The sequence below is a fragment of the Neodiprion fabricii genome, chromosome 3 (assembly GCF_021155785.1).
Source record: "Neodiprion fabricii isolate iyNeoFabr1 chromosome 3, iyNeoFabr1.1, whole genome shotgun sequence".
In the NCBI taxonomy this organism is placed as follows: Eukaryota; Metazoa; Arthropoda; class Insecta; order Hymenoptera; family Diprionidae; genus Neodiprion; species Neodiprion fabricii.
The window spans coordinates 3,894,178-3,908,911 of NC_060241.1; the positions used below are offsets into that span (position 1 = coordinate 3,894,178).

Below are 14,734 nucleotides of genomic sequence, written 5' to 3' on the forward strand. Positions count from 1 at the left end.
AAAAAAGTCAACGTCTTGAGAAATTCGAAATCGTCGATCGAATATTCTGTACACACTTGAATAGCAACACACGACGGGATCGCGAAGGATCAAAGAGATATTGAGGGTGGAATACAAGATCCCAGTTGCCGACTTGACCGTCTGACCTTTCCGCATATCCGCTTTAAAATGCACCCTTATAAATGGAAGGTTAACCATCCCGAGGGGAGGGGCGGGGGGCAGTTAACCGACTAAAGAGTACCAGGCTACTCGACGTAGTCGTCGCCGGTGTCTGGTAAGACAGGAATTATTTGAACAATAATTCCCTCCAGCGATTACAGGCTTGCAAGCTAAATTCTGACGCCGAGTTTCAAACCTCGCACGATTTGTTTCACGAACTTTGTTCAACGCGCGTTGTAACTTTGATATTCATTGTTATTTTTCTCGCGTACTTTTGCTGTTACAATCGAGTTTGAACAGCTCGAGGATTAACGATTATTATCGTTTATGTCGATTTTGTTGATAATTATTTATTTTTTTTTATCTTTTTCTTCAGTTTATTACGCTTGTTCAGAATTATTCCGCCCCGAAATTTTAAGCCGACAAATCTGTACCTGGAATATCAGTTTTCGTTGGCCCCGGGTTTAGGGGTTGAAAATTGTTCATCAAAGCCAGGAAAATCCGATCAGGACACTTCAAATCCGAACCGCCCGCAAGGTTTGCTAATTCGGCTAAATCGACCCTCAGGCTATACCGGGAACAAACACCATTTACAGGATAATTGTTCCAGGGAATTTTTAACCGTAATGATTCACGTTACACTTTTGTTTTCGGTAATGCGGGATCATCGGGAAGAGTCGAAATGTTAATACTTCGTCGATTCGAAGTCCTGATATATTTCAATCGTTGTCAGCTGGCTGCAACGTTTTCAAAGTTGCTGTTCAATTTGGGAATAATATTCCCCTTCGTTAATTGGTTCACCGATTTACCTCAAAGTATAATTTCTCAGATCTGCGGGCAGCGTTTGAACTCGATTGTAGATTGCGTTGAAGAATATTGGAGACAGATTTTGATTAGGTGAGGACATTTGTTCAACCGATGAACGGAAAGTCCTTAATCATTTGCAAAACAGAACCTTGACGAGGCGTTGATAATGATTTTCAACAAACTGTGCCTGCAGCAATGAGTTTGAAAAATCACTCATATAGGATGAATTATATTTACTATTATCAGGAATTGCTTCATAATGCGGTGAAAACTAATTGCAAATTTGGTGAAAAATTAAAAATACTTTTTGGTATAAAATATACGTTTCCTACCGCTCGTGAACATTCAATTTTTCACAGGTACCGGATAACATTCGGGCAGTGATTCTTCCCGGTCGACGTCAATGCCAGGCTACAACGTTTCGCCGATATTTCACCAACAATTTTATGGTCACGTTTTCCTCTGACGCGCCCCAAAATATATATACACATGTAAATATAAAAAATGTGTGTATATTCCCACGAATCGTGATTTCGCATTGTTCCTCGTCACCCAAAATCGCACCTGTTTTTTACGCTGACTAAAGTTCACAGTATTACCGACAAAAAAGGGGAAAAAAAATGACTTTTAAAAAAGTCGATTATTCGTATGCGGATGGGGAAAAACTGTCGCATAAATTCTAATGTAAAGTTCTTCGATGAGAATTAAAAATTTCGAATACACGGCTCCTTAACTCGAGCTTTGAAAAAAGAATGGCGAACGAGAAGAGGCAGTGATAAAAAACAAAAAAAAAAAATAAAGAATAAAAAAAAGAAAAAGGAATGAAAAATAGCGAAAAAAGTTCGCCTCAACTTTCATCAAGAGAGTTCCAATTACATTACGAAGCAATCACGAGTTAGTTAAGAAAGTTATTCCCAGTCATTTCATGGCCTAAGTCAGTCTGATGACGTTGCAAGTCTTATATATAAAATCACCTCAGAGATATTTTACTGGAGAAAGAAAAATTCAGAAAATACGAAGTCGTATAAAAGCTGGGAAAATTCTATGGCTCACCTTTTTCAAGTTAAACTTCTGTATAACTGGAACTTGAAACGGACACTCCCGACTACCTGTAAGAAAAAAGTGAAAATAAACATTGGGCTTGACGTTGAGTTATTGCGATTCGTAAAAAAAATTGTCCAAGGTCACACAAATGTTCTTACGATTTGTATAAATATTCATACAATCTAACTGTGTTCGGTGTTCCATGTTTACAGATTTTCTTCCGCAATTTTTTTTTTCACGACCATCAATCGGACATTCTCTCCTGAACCATATTTCTCCGAGACACTCGATGCCTCAAAGGTGAAATAAAAAAAAAAATGAAAAGGAACCAAATAAATAAATAAATAAATAAATAAAAAAAAAAAAAAATACGAAAACCGATCGCTACAAACTGCCGAAGCTCAGAGGTAGTCATAACAAGATTTATTATCGAGTATAATTTTACGACTCGCCTGCAGACTTCCTGCAACACTTGACTTTGACCCGTCTACATTCCATTCTCTCGATAAATATTTCTCCCGCAAAGCATTGTGTAAACTAACGTGACTCGTTTCTGTATACAATTTTTTTTTTTTCAACCCCCGGTAAGTTTTGTAGTTAAATTGCGTATTTAAAACAATGTTAAAATTTTTACCGAATCGAATTTGTTTCTCGGAAGTTTTTTGGTTCATCCCACGACAAGTGAGACGGTAATTTTGTTGTTTTGAAAAAATTTTACATAAAAAAAGAAAAAAAAAAAAAAAAACAAGCCGGAAAAACAGTTTTTTCGCGACACTTTTCGTCACCGGAACTACAGGAACGATCTCAAATAATGGTCGTGAGGAAAATCTGAAACTCGTAGTACTTGGCAGCCAAATGAAAACGTATTAAAATAAAAAAAATTTTGAAGAGCAAAAAATTTGTAAAGTCTTTCTCTTTAAATAAGTATATAAACTGGAAAAAAACATGTCATGCGTTTGTCGATAAAAAATATTGAAAATACATTTATTTCCGGCAGAAATTTGAGTTCAAATCAAACGGGACATGGCAATTGTTCGTGCCCATCGTTTGATTGTAAAATCCTCCGAGTTTCAAATGTTTTCATCCAACCCTGTCGGAGATCATCGCTAGAATTGTCCGATATTTTTCTGAAAACTTATTTTTCGGATTCTAGAATTTCGAAGGCGTAAATATTCGTTGAAATTATCCAAAAATGATTTTCAACCAAAACCGATGCTCTTTTTATAACACCAAAGGTGACGAAAAGTCAAAACAGAGATAACAATAAAGTAAAGAAAATACAAATTAAATCTTGATCGCGATTTTTGAAGGTAACGACGAAATATTGTGCAGGAAATTTAGTTTTCGTGAAAACTGTTTGAAAACTGTAACGAGAACACGTGTTTCATCGGTAATGCATGGTAACAAGAGAATTGCATCGAGTGAATGTAAACTGATACGTTGATATGAATTTTCCTCATTCAAGGATATATATACATATACGCGTTATAGCCGGAGGGAAATTTCCTCTCCATTTCTATTCTCGACTTCCCGCACGTTGTACTTGAGCTTATGTGCAATAAAATCCAAGAACCGTGTGTAGCAATTCCCTGCTCATCCCCGCGGCACGCCACACACTGAACATTTTACCGGTGTATATACTCAATCATAATATCACAAAATTTCGTCCTTTTTCTACGTCCTTTCCTTTATATTTTTGTATTTTCCCATTTTTCTTATTTCTCATTTGATCATGTTGAGCATCGTGCGAAGAGAGACGCGATTTTTCACCATTTGTATGAATTATGGTGGAAAAAAAGTTCTTTCTAAAAGCGTGGAAGAAAAAAATTATGAAAAACTTACCGAAAATTGGTTTTAACAATGCATAAATGGATCGAGAGAGTCTTGATTACGATTATGAAATCTTAAAACAATAATGATCGTGATAACAATTTCTTGAAATATTCGCCAGAGGGTGAATGATTTGTAACGCGAGAATAGAAATGTCAAATGAAAAAGTTGAATATTTGACAGGATTGTTATTAACTACACAAGAAAATATTGTTTGTGTTTTCCTTTCGTTGCAATTTGCGCATCTTTTTGTTCGGAAAGTTTTATTCGCGAGACGGAAGGCAGCACATGCAACGATAAAAAAGGGAGAAAGAAGAACCCGGGAGCTTGCGACTCGCCCGGGGTCTCAATATAGCTTTTGAAGTAAAGGCCGCAAGTCCGTCCGTCGCCTCGGCGATATTAATAAAACGGATATATTTATTTGCAGAGAGATATATAAGAAGAGAAGGCTCCGAAGCTCTGTGAAGCGATTCTCTTGGCGAGGCTGCAGCCTGGAGGACTTTGGAAAAGCTCGAGACACAGTGAAGGAAGTTCTTCTCGGATTAAGCTCTTTACATCCTGCAGACTTCGCTCTGCACGCCATCAGCGGTTCGATTAAACTTGGAATAAAAGCTCCTCTCGGAGAAACAGATGCTTCCGCGAGTGATTGTTACTTATTTCTTTTTTTTTCTCTCTTTCGTTTTCTCCCAAGTCTTCTCAACTTTTGGAACGGAAAAAATTGAGCGGAGCTTTTGCTCGAGAAAACGAAATTCTCGAAATCGTATTTGAAACAATTACTTTGAAAGATTTATTCGAATTGAATGATGATAATTATAACTTTTGATTCATTTGAAATTTATCGGTCAGACCGGAGCTCAAAGCTCGAAATTAAACTCAAATTAATGTTCCGAGGGACTGTAAGATTTTCTACATATTCTCTGTTGTTTTCTCGAATCATTTTCAAACGTATTTCATACTTGAGAGAAAATATTCAAGTTAGTTTGTCAGTTTAGCTTGTTGTTATTTGCAGCTTTATCTGTTTTCTAATTGTCAAATTGAACATGTCTCTTCAGCGCCTGGTAAAGTCTTATACTTAATTGACTCTTCGACGGACCGTGAAAGCTCGCATAAGCTCAAGCTTATCGCAATCACTATTTTTTGATAGAAATTTAGAAGCTTGCCGATATTATTACAACAGTTTATAACTAAAGCTGACGTCATTTTGCAAGTTGAGGCATCGCGTGCTTGTTTGCTTTGGGAATATTTTTACACCGAGCAATGATGTAAAATTGTGCACGACCGTCAAATGTCACGAACGTTTTATTCGCTGTATCTAAAAGAATAATATTTTTCTTGTCCTCGTCTATTATCGTAATGCAAGTTTAACAATCTCCTGAAATGCGTTCCGACATTGTGCCAACAAAGGTGTCCGTTTGGTTAAGATAGGTTATGTTAGGTTAGGTTAGGTTAGTCTTACGAATACAATTCGATCCCTGCTTCTTACAAAATTGTTCGGCATATTGAAATTTCCGATGTTACGTGTCGAGTCGGTATCATAGTTTGAGCAATTTTTTGTCGATTGATTTTTTCTCTTTCGTAAAATAACAGAACCCGAATCGCAAAAATTGTTTGATCAATCTCGCATAAAATCGATGTAAGATTGGCCTGATTTTGGAATAAAAATATTCTGGTGAATTAATGACTTAGAAATTACTTTCGAATTCTTTTATTCCTGCAAATGTTCTCACAATAACGGATCAAACATTTTTACCAAATTTTCGAAAATATACCCACAGCCAAAAAGTCTTGAATAAGATCTTTGCGATCATCGTATATCCGGTGAACGAAATCCTACGAAATTGCTAAAATCCAGCTAAACCGTATTCAAACATCCCACGTACCATGTCAGGCAATAAAGCCGCAGCTTTTTAATCTCTATTGCATCCCGTAAAAAGCTGACATTAAACATTTGCGATACCCGCGGCAATGAAACATCGCGTACAAAATAAATAAGTGGTTTTATCCATTCATTTATTTATTTACCTGTTTCGTTTCCGCATGAAACGAATAGATTTTTAATTCGCTGACATATTTACCGTCTCTGTGATAAAATATTGCAATAATTAACGGCAGGCAAGAAGGTGACAGCTTTTATAGACAATTCGTTTCTCATCGGTGTTTATAATAATAGCCTAGAGGTGGAAGATGATGGAGAATAGAGTCGATGATAATGAAGTGCAAAGCGAGTTCTACTCCCTCGTCGCAGCTCTTGGCAAGCGGGAATTTAAATGCAATAGTTACCCGGCTGCAACAGCCACAGGGGAAGTGATCTTGAAATGTTTTGGACGCGTTGCAAGCTTATTATTAGCTACCCGATGCTACTTTTGAACATTGTAGCCTCCGCGGGATAACAACAATCTGTGCAACAACTCCGACTAAATACCCGATACCAAATACAGTAGCTGCCATGCAGCACCTCAATTCCATGTCCGTTCTATTTCTGGTTCGTCGTACAGATTTGCAGGTATAAAGTTCGCGCTGTAATTTCGGAAACCGTTCTGAACGCAAGATTTATTTTCCAAATAATTTCGTCTCATTATAAACGAGATCATCTCTACGATCATTAAACGCACACCGTAAACGCAATGCTATAAAATGTTGAGGATATTCAAACCGTTGAATTGGCCGTAAAAAAGTGTTCTCTCAAATTGCCAAAATTTTTCATCGTCAGAGAATTATCTTTCATAAACGGTTTTTTTTTTTTTTTTTTTTATCAATGGTGACAATCTTTTCACGAGTTCTCAATAAATTTCATACGAATCGGTACGTCAACCGCAGTCAAAAGGCTAAACTCGTCTTTTTCTTCTCGTATTAAGAAAAGTTTTCGCAACGAGATTGCAGCCTGCAACTCGCGGGAAATCTAGCATGTATAAATTCAGGCAAGAGATGAAGGAAAAGTTGAACGAACAGGCTGAAAATTCACAGTAAACTTTGTAACCCAATATATATTCTTACAAAGGGTGAAATCACCCGTTTTTCCCCGCTATTCTGATCTGGTAGTCGTCATAGATAAAATACATATGAGAGCTTTCGTACGTCAAGAAATGAATAAAGTTGCCGCGTCAATCGGTATTATTGTACGAACAGTCTTGTTTTTGACTTTTATTTCGAAAAACGTATCGCCGATAAGAGCATTTCTTACCGTTCAATTTATTTTGGCCTGTTCAATCGTTACTCTACGCTCGATGTACCCGTTATTTCATTCTGAAACACAAGATTATTGCAATATATTTTTATACTTCGTATTACCAATTTCGTAAGAAAGTATGATTAGAATTTATCACTGTGATTCCGCGTGACTACGTTTGGCTATAAAAATCACCACGATACGACGCACAGATCCAATATCAAAACGGAAGAATGCAATTCAAAATAAGAATATAAAAATATAAAAACAAAGAAATACTTACGAGACACAGTGACAGGAGAGATCGATAATTTTCTAGCCAGATTTAGCCAGCTGGGAAAGCGAAACTGTTGTGTGGCAGTATATATTTGGCGAGAAATGAAGCCGTTCAGAGATACGGAGCCGACGGCATTGAGCTCTTAGATCAAACTGTTAGAAGACAAAATTAGCATAGATTACCACATTCAAACGGGGTAGCTTATCGGATTTTGGTAACCCGTCACTCAAGATCATCCCACCGCTGACACCAGCCCGTAGTTCGCTTATCGCTGATTTACGCGACTCGAAGTCGGCTCGTTTCTCGGCCTAATTGCGCCTCTTTTCCGAAGGAACTGGAACGAAGTTTGGGATTTTAAAAAGGTGAAAAATTTCCTCTCGACATATCCGCCCAAGACAAATTACACGGGGAATTTTGTCGCGGTACCAGTTTCTTTCACCCCGATTGATAGATCGGTGGTATATTTCCCCGTAATTATGTCTCAACATTCTTAATGGATGAAACTTTTTCCCGCATCAACGAAAAAAGCTCGGCACCCACCGCTGGAAGTGCAAATTTCTACGAGAAAATATCGGTCTTCTTCTTCTTCTTCTTCTTATCGAGAATATCGATTTAGCAATTTTAAGCTGAACACTCTTAGAGTGCGTCTGGAGATAACGTTAGAGATAAGTTCACCCCGAACTCGACTTAAGAAAACTTTTCAAGCATCTTTTGTTCCAAGCCAAACCGATTTATTACGAATTATCAAACCATTGATTCCCATTCGAAGCCCCGTATCCACGAGTCATAATTTTTCTCATCATTCACTTTAAAGTCCAACCGCGTAGACTTTCACAATTTCGTTCTTTCTTTCAATTTCTTCGGTGGCTGATCGTGTGCTTAAAAGCCGCAACTGCGAGTGAGAAACGTTCTGGTAAAAATCGCCGCTAAAAATTTTTCAAACAGCTATAAAATCAGTCATAAAAATTTCTTACAGCGGTTTTTAAATCGTCCAGAATCACGGCTTAGTTTTCTCAACCGAAATTCAGTGAACAAAAGCGTGAGAAAATTTTGCAGGTATCGTTATGGCATGTTTAATTTGGTCATGAGAAAAACTGGATACATCACTTTTTCATCATGGGAATTAGAAATGATATTCTGAGGTAACGAGTTTACTTTTTTTCGCCTAGAGAACCAATTGGTTTATACTAACTTTTTGGTACGTTATAATTTCTTCAATTGAATTTAGATTTCAGAAAACCAGGTTTTAGGTTCTGGAAAGCTTGGAAATGTCATGGAAATTTTTTTTCCCAAAAATTTGTGGCCACCCTGTCAATCTGATTTGGGCTTTTATATTCAATAACGTTTCCCAATTTTCCGTCAAAGAGCTTGCACGGACTTGCTCCTGATCGGGATTAATACCATCATTTAATAGTTGCGGCATCTTATCACGACCGAGTCTAATTATCTTTAATCGCCCCGCAACTCAAGGAGTTCACCTAATATATCGACTTTAGGTCCAGGCTTAAAGCCGAGCGAGAAGTTCTGCGAAACTTTGATTGCAACCCCTGTTATCTAAAGTCGTTATCCGCAGAATTGCTTCATAACCTAATACTCCCAATTTCTTCGTCCAATCGCTCTCTAACTTGATCCATTTGCTTCTATACACTGATAAATTCTTCGTTTGCAGTTTCAATCGCACAATTTTCGGCCAATTTGAAGTCAAATTTAATTCTGCCAAATTAGTTACGGTTTTTACAAATATTATTGTCGTTCTTCAAAATTTTGGATAGTGAGAATTTTAATCTTAAAAATGAAACAACGGTGAAATTTTTGTTAATTTATTAATAACTGGAACCTTTTTGCATGTAAGAAGGCGGTTTTTTTTTTTTTTTTTTTTTTTTTAATTTTTGAAATGAAACTGTTTTCAACGAACTTCAGTTTTACTTTCGCAACATTTTTTTATGTAACTTATCGTAGGTTGATCAATCATTCTTCTTCAGTTGACTGTAAACGCTTCACAGGTCTTCCAACTCTTGATAAATACACACGATAACTACAATTTTCAACGAATCCTCGTAAGATATAAAACGTGATATTTTTTAGTGTCAGCTTAAATTACTCATGAAAATTTTCCCCAAAATGACGAATGACGGGTATTGGGCAGATTTGGAAAATATTAATGATTCGTTAATCCCGCGATTTGCAAGATTTTTCTATCAAACCTTTGCAATTACGGAACACGCACAGCCTAATGCACAGTAATATCCGGAATAATAATTGCTGTCACGAATTGGAATGCCTGAATATCGGAACGGAAGGGTGGTTGGAATGGAGTTGGCCACAAACCGATAAACTTTACTTCTGTACGTGACACGATGATGTTGGTGAAACTTGTCTATGGGAACGAGTAAATTGTAGGAAACTTTGTCAAGTACATAATCGATGATATTCCGTGTGTATTGGTAGACGCTCTACGAACTTTCGGAAATCGCTCGTGTATGTACATACCTGAAACTTACATGGGCCCAGAGAGAGAGAGAGAGAGACAGAAAGAGAGAGAAAGAGAGAGAGAGAGAAGGGACCAGCAGCCTCGATTAGTTTCTCCATAAATATACAAGAACTTGCGATTTTTCATGCAGACACAAAAGAACGCACCAAAAAGCCCCTTTTCAGGATCAACGTCAAGTTTTCCATGATTATTTTCACGGCAATGGCACACGAGGGACGAAATATCCTGATAATATATCCTGATAAAATAAAAAATAAAAGTATATTCACCACGATGGGGGATTCGCGAAGAATATTCTTCTTCCCCTTTTACAGCGCGTTTTTCGGTGCCTGATATAACACAAAAAGCACTTATTTGATGAAAATTTCTAAAAATTTACTTCCCACACACTGGTTGTTTTTTTTTTTTTTTTCTTCAAGTATTATCGCATTGCAGTGTCTCGCTATCTAAAACTTAAGTGGGACGTGAAAAATTCCACGCAAATTCGTCCAGGGTTTCACCCTTGACCTCTTAGATTTGGCGTGCGAATTTTTCTACGATTGTTCTCACTTTGAAAGGTAGTCAGTTTTTGTTTTTTTATTTTTTTTTTCGACTCAATTTGAATTGAACATGCCAAAAAAATTAGGAGCGAGAGTTGTTTTACCATTACACGTTTTCGTATCATGCGTGAAGTTGCAAAAAGAATTTGGATATAATGGGGGGGATGAGGGTGTGAACTCGGGCTGGCTGGGGAAATGTAAAAGTCAAAGAGGGGAGAAAAGCGTGAATGAGAGAAGAAATAAGAAGAGAGGAGGAGAACCACGAGGCGTTTACCCTTGTCAGCTACCAACAAAGCGGGACACGATTACAGGAAAGTAAACAAGAGTTTGGGAATCAGCTACCGAAGAAGAAATAAGACATCGTTCCCGTTCCTCGAATCCGGGATATGCACACAGGATTTCCGCCTCGTTCGCTTTTCACTCTTTGCTCAGGCGTTACACGGATTCAATTTGAACCTCTGTATAAAGAATAAAAAAAAAAAAAAGAAAAAAAAGAACGCAAACGTAAGAAGAAAAAAATTATTTGAATATCGGATCTACGGGACGAGGATGCCTCCTGGATTTGTGGAACGACTCCGCTGTTTGCTATTCCAATAAACTAGAATCACTTGTTTTCAGAATTGCAGTAACAAATTGGATAGATTGTTTGTTAAAACTCGCGCTCAACTTATTTTTCTTCCTTTCATGATGTATTTGGGTAGCTTTGAAATTTCAAAGGAAATAATGGCATCAAAGTTCAAATAACTATTTACTGATCACGAATATTACCGGGATAAAATTAGCTATCAATTGAATATACTCGTTTTAAGATTCGAAGAAAAAATTGATTAGAAAAAAAAAGAAAGGAAAGAAAAAATGAAATAGATTTCGGTGGTCTTGAATTTCACTTTGCGCTGATTTCTTATAATTCAACATTTCTGTGACGTACGGATTACATTTCGTTATTTCACTCGTCTTCGTTTGGGGTAAGAAATCAGAAAAACCGAAAATCAGAATGGTCAGAATTCTGAATTTAAGGAACTTGAATAACAAATATGAGAGAACAGATACTATCAGAAATTTTAAGTCCCGAATGGTGCTCAATAAAAAGCTGCGGTTAACCTAAAATGTATTTAGTAGAGTTTTTATTATTATCCGAACTTACTTACTTCAGAAAACGTTAATCCAAGAATTCAGAGGTGCGGAATTTAATAATGTACAGAGTCAATATTCCAGAGAATGAATTTGTAGAAAGTTTCGTATTCTCAAATGTCCAAATATTATAAAAATAAAAGTTGGAACTTGATCATCCAGAAACGGCGGAAAACAGATATCCGGAACGTAGAAGGGTCGTTATTCAGAATCGTAAAATTCGGAAAGATCGGTATTCCGAAAGTAACCGACTAATCTATTTTGACTTGCAAAATGTTTTGTACACAGAATCAAAGAGATTCTTAGGTGCATCGGGCGTATCTTTTCATCTGCAATATTTTTGTCTCAGTAAAAGATTGAATACGACTTTGATATCGTAAACTTATATTTCTTGGCTTCCAATACGATATGAGTTATCGACGCTTCCGATATATTGCGATTCTTCATTCCGACGATTCTGACACACTGCAATTTTATATTCCGAGCCTTTTATGAGATTACTATTCGGAGTTCTAACCGTTCTGACTCTTGATCCTTCGCATTTATGAATTCGAATAGACGAAAATCCTACTTTACGATCCATCCGAAGGTTATTTGTTTTTGTTTGCCTCATTCTGCTAATGGCCTTTCGGAATTTTCACCAGTTGTGCATTCTAAATTGTATAACTTCAAATATCGATACTTTTGTATTCTATTTCCATTATTTCTGGCTTATCCGAAGATTCACCACTTCGTTCTTTCGCGATTGTGACTTTTCGATATATTTATATTCGGAATTCTGACCATTCTAATTTTTGTTTTTTTTCTGATTTTTTTTTGATTTTTTACCCGCACCCTTCGTTCGGTTCGACAAAATTGCCATTTTTCCCCCCTTTTTTTTTTATTTATTATGCCCGAGACTTATTCGACAGAGAGAGATAAAGAGGGAAAAGGGTGAAAGGAGAGTTGCCTTCTAAGCTTTGAAGAACGGTATTCGGGTTGAACGTGCTCGGTTTTAACCAGCAGCCAGTTAAGTAGTGGTGATTAACGATGCGGAGGGATTCTATCCTCTGAGGGCAGTTCTGCACGCAACGCCACAAACTAATTCTAGAACCACCCTGCAACCGGAACGGAAACGCGTTTCACCGATCGCTGTAACATCCCTTGTTACTACTCCTCGCATATACTCGTATAGTATCGTACATAGCAGCCAATAACTTTCAAAACGGTCCTCATCACGTACCGAATTATTTCCCTCTGAAACTTTGTCTCTCTCTCTCTCTCTCCTTTTCTCTCTCACGCTCCGTGTTCGTTGTTTACCAACTTTCATCGGCGCTTGGAACGGCAGCTGTAACCACCCTCCTCTATTTGCCTGAACTAAAAGGGCAGGCGAAAGACGTGCGGGATTGCAAATTTGGAACAGCGCTGTTTTATTCTTTCACTCCCTCTTTCCCTTTTCCGATTCTGGAATTGAATTTCAGACAAATTCGAGCTGACCAGACGATAGAAGAAAATCAGTAGGCTGTAAGTTTCGATTCGATTTATTTATTTCTTTTCGCAGATGAAGAAAACTTTACATCAATAAAACGATCAAATTTTGCTACGCTGAATACTTGAAAAATACGACAATTGGAACGGATAATTTGTTGACAAAAATACGTAACCAAGCGTTTGATGCGAAAAATATTTCTGCTTTTCTTCGACTTTCACGGCCCGTAAGTATACGAGTTTGAAGTCTAAAAAATCAACTCCAGAGTCTTTTTTTAGAAAATTTAATGTCCTGCAAGAAAATGCTTGTAAATGTTTTTTAATTCAAACGGTTCAATAGTTACAGCATTTTTTATGAAAAAAATTTGTTTTGCGTGCTATTCAAATGGGAAATTTCAAATGGCCAGCGACATCTTTTAAAATTAAGCTAAAAATTATTTCAAACGGGAGAATTTTTTTCTCAGTAAACAGCTCCTTCTGAAACCGTAGATTCCATAGGTTAGTTTTTTTTGGCTCACCCTAATGCGTACATATATATATGTATATATATACACAGGCACCCAAATTATTTTTTATTTAAATTATGCTTACAAACGAGAAACGAATTTTTTTTTAAAACAACTTTTCATGAAAATTCTTTATAATATGACGAAGGGACGAAGGGTTCCAGAATAAAGCATCTTTTTCTCTCTGTAAATTTTACTTTCATCCACAGATATACGCCGGGTTAGATTTAAAAACATAATCACCAACTCATCGCTCTCTCTCTCTCTCTCTCTCTCTCTCTTTGACGAGGCTTGTTTTTCTTTTTTCTTTTTTGACTTTTTTACTATTTTTCATCGCGTGAAAGTCGGCAGCTCTTTTTTTTTTCTACTTCTCCATCTCTTTAGTTTCACTTATCGCAACCCCAATTTTTTGTTTTGTCCACCAGACCAGCCCGAACCGACATATTATCCATGACTTGACAAAATTTTCAATCTGCTTATATCACTGTTTCACTGTTTTGGAAAGGAGAAGAAAAAAAATAAAAATTCTCACGACACGAGATGAAAAATGGATCCGCTACGTTGTTTCGCAATTTTATTTTTTTTTTTATTTCACACCGTGTAAAGCTCAAGTGTAATTCCTTGTCAAATATTTTATATCAATACAAGTGACATTGAAAAAAAAAAAAAAAAAATTAAAATTTTCACTTCCCATTTGCTTACACAGGGTAAATGATAATAATTCGACGGTAGACTTTTTGTTGTTGTGAAACCGAATAACGTTAATTGCAAAACACCAGACATTTTATGAGAAATTTGATGAAAAGTTATTGTTTTATGGAGTAAGCAGTATTGACGAAGATAATCGCGTATTATATGTGAAAGTAAAAATTCTTACGTGAGAAATTTACCGTATGAAAATTCGGGGAAAGCAAACCGATGCAATGTCGCAATAAATTTACGTCGATACTTCGGTGTTTCAGGAAGGAGTCAATGGAACGAGAAAGTTGAGCTTCCTTTGGGATATTATGGCGCAACGGGGAACCCTAATGGAAGCGAATACATCCCGATGCGACGAGTCCAAGGGAGCGAAGGGATCCGGGGAGATCATTCCTTGAGATCTACTTTTTCTCGCCTCTGCAGCAGCTGGCTCGTGAAAATAAATGAAAAAGAGGGAAAAATATATAGAGGGGAAAACAAAAAGAAGGTAATCGAGCGATTAAGAAAGGGATTCGCGTACCTTGTATATACATACATACATATATATACATGTATGTATATATTTTCCACATCTTATATATAATCCTCCGCTAATCAGATTTCTTTCTGCAGCTACCG

At 36.8% G+C, this 14,734-nt stretch overlaps 1 protein-coding gene across 3 annotated transcripts in view; it reads right to left on the reverse strand.

Moving 5' to 3' along the window:
- The window catches only part of LOC124177435 (octopamine receptor beta-2R), a 159,919-nt gene that overhangs the window by 67,064 nt on the left and 78,121 nt on the right, over nucleotides 1–14,734 (reverse strand). For 2 of the 3 annotated variants that reach the window (XM_046559778.1, XM_046559775.1), the window contains one exon: nucleotides 2,020–2,075. The exons of the other annotated variant lie outside the window; for it this stretch is intronic. The gene's annotated coding sequence lies outside the window, so the exon portion shown is untranslated. The remainder of the gene's footprint in view (nucleotides 1–2,019; nucleotides 2,076–14,734) is intronic. 3 annotated transcript variants of the gene reach the window in all.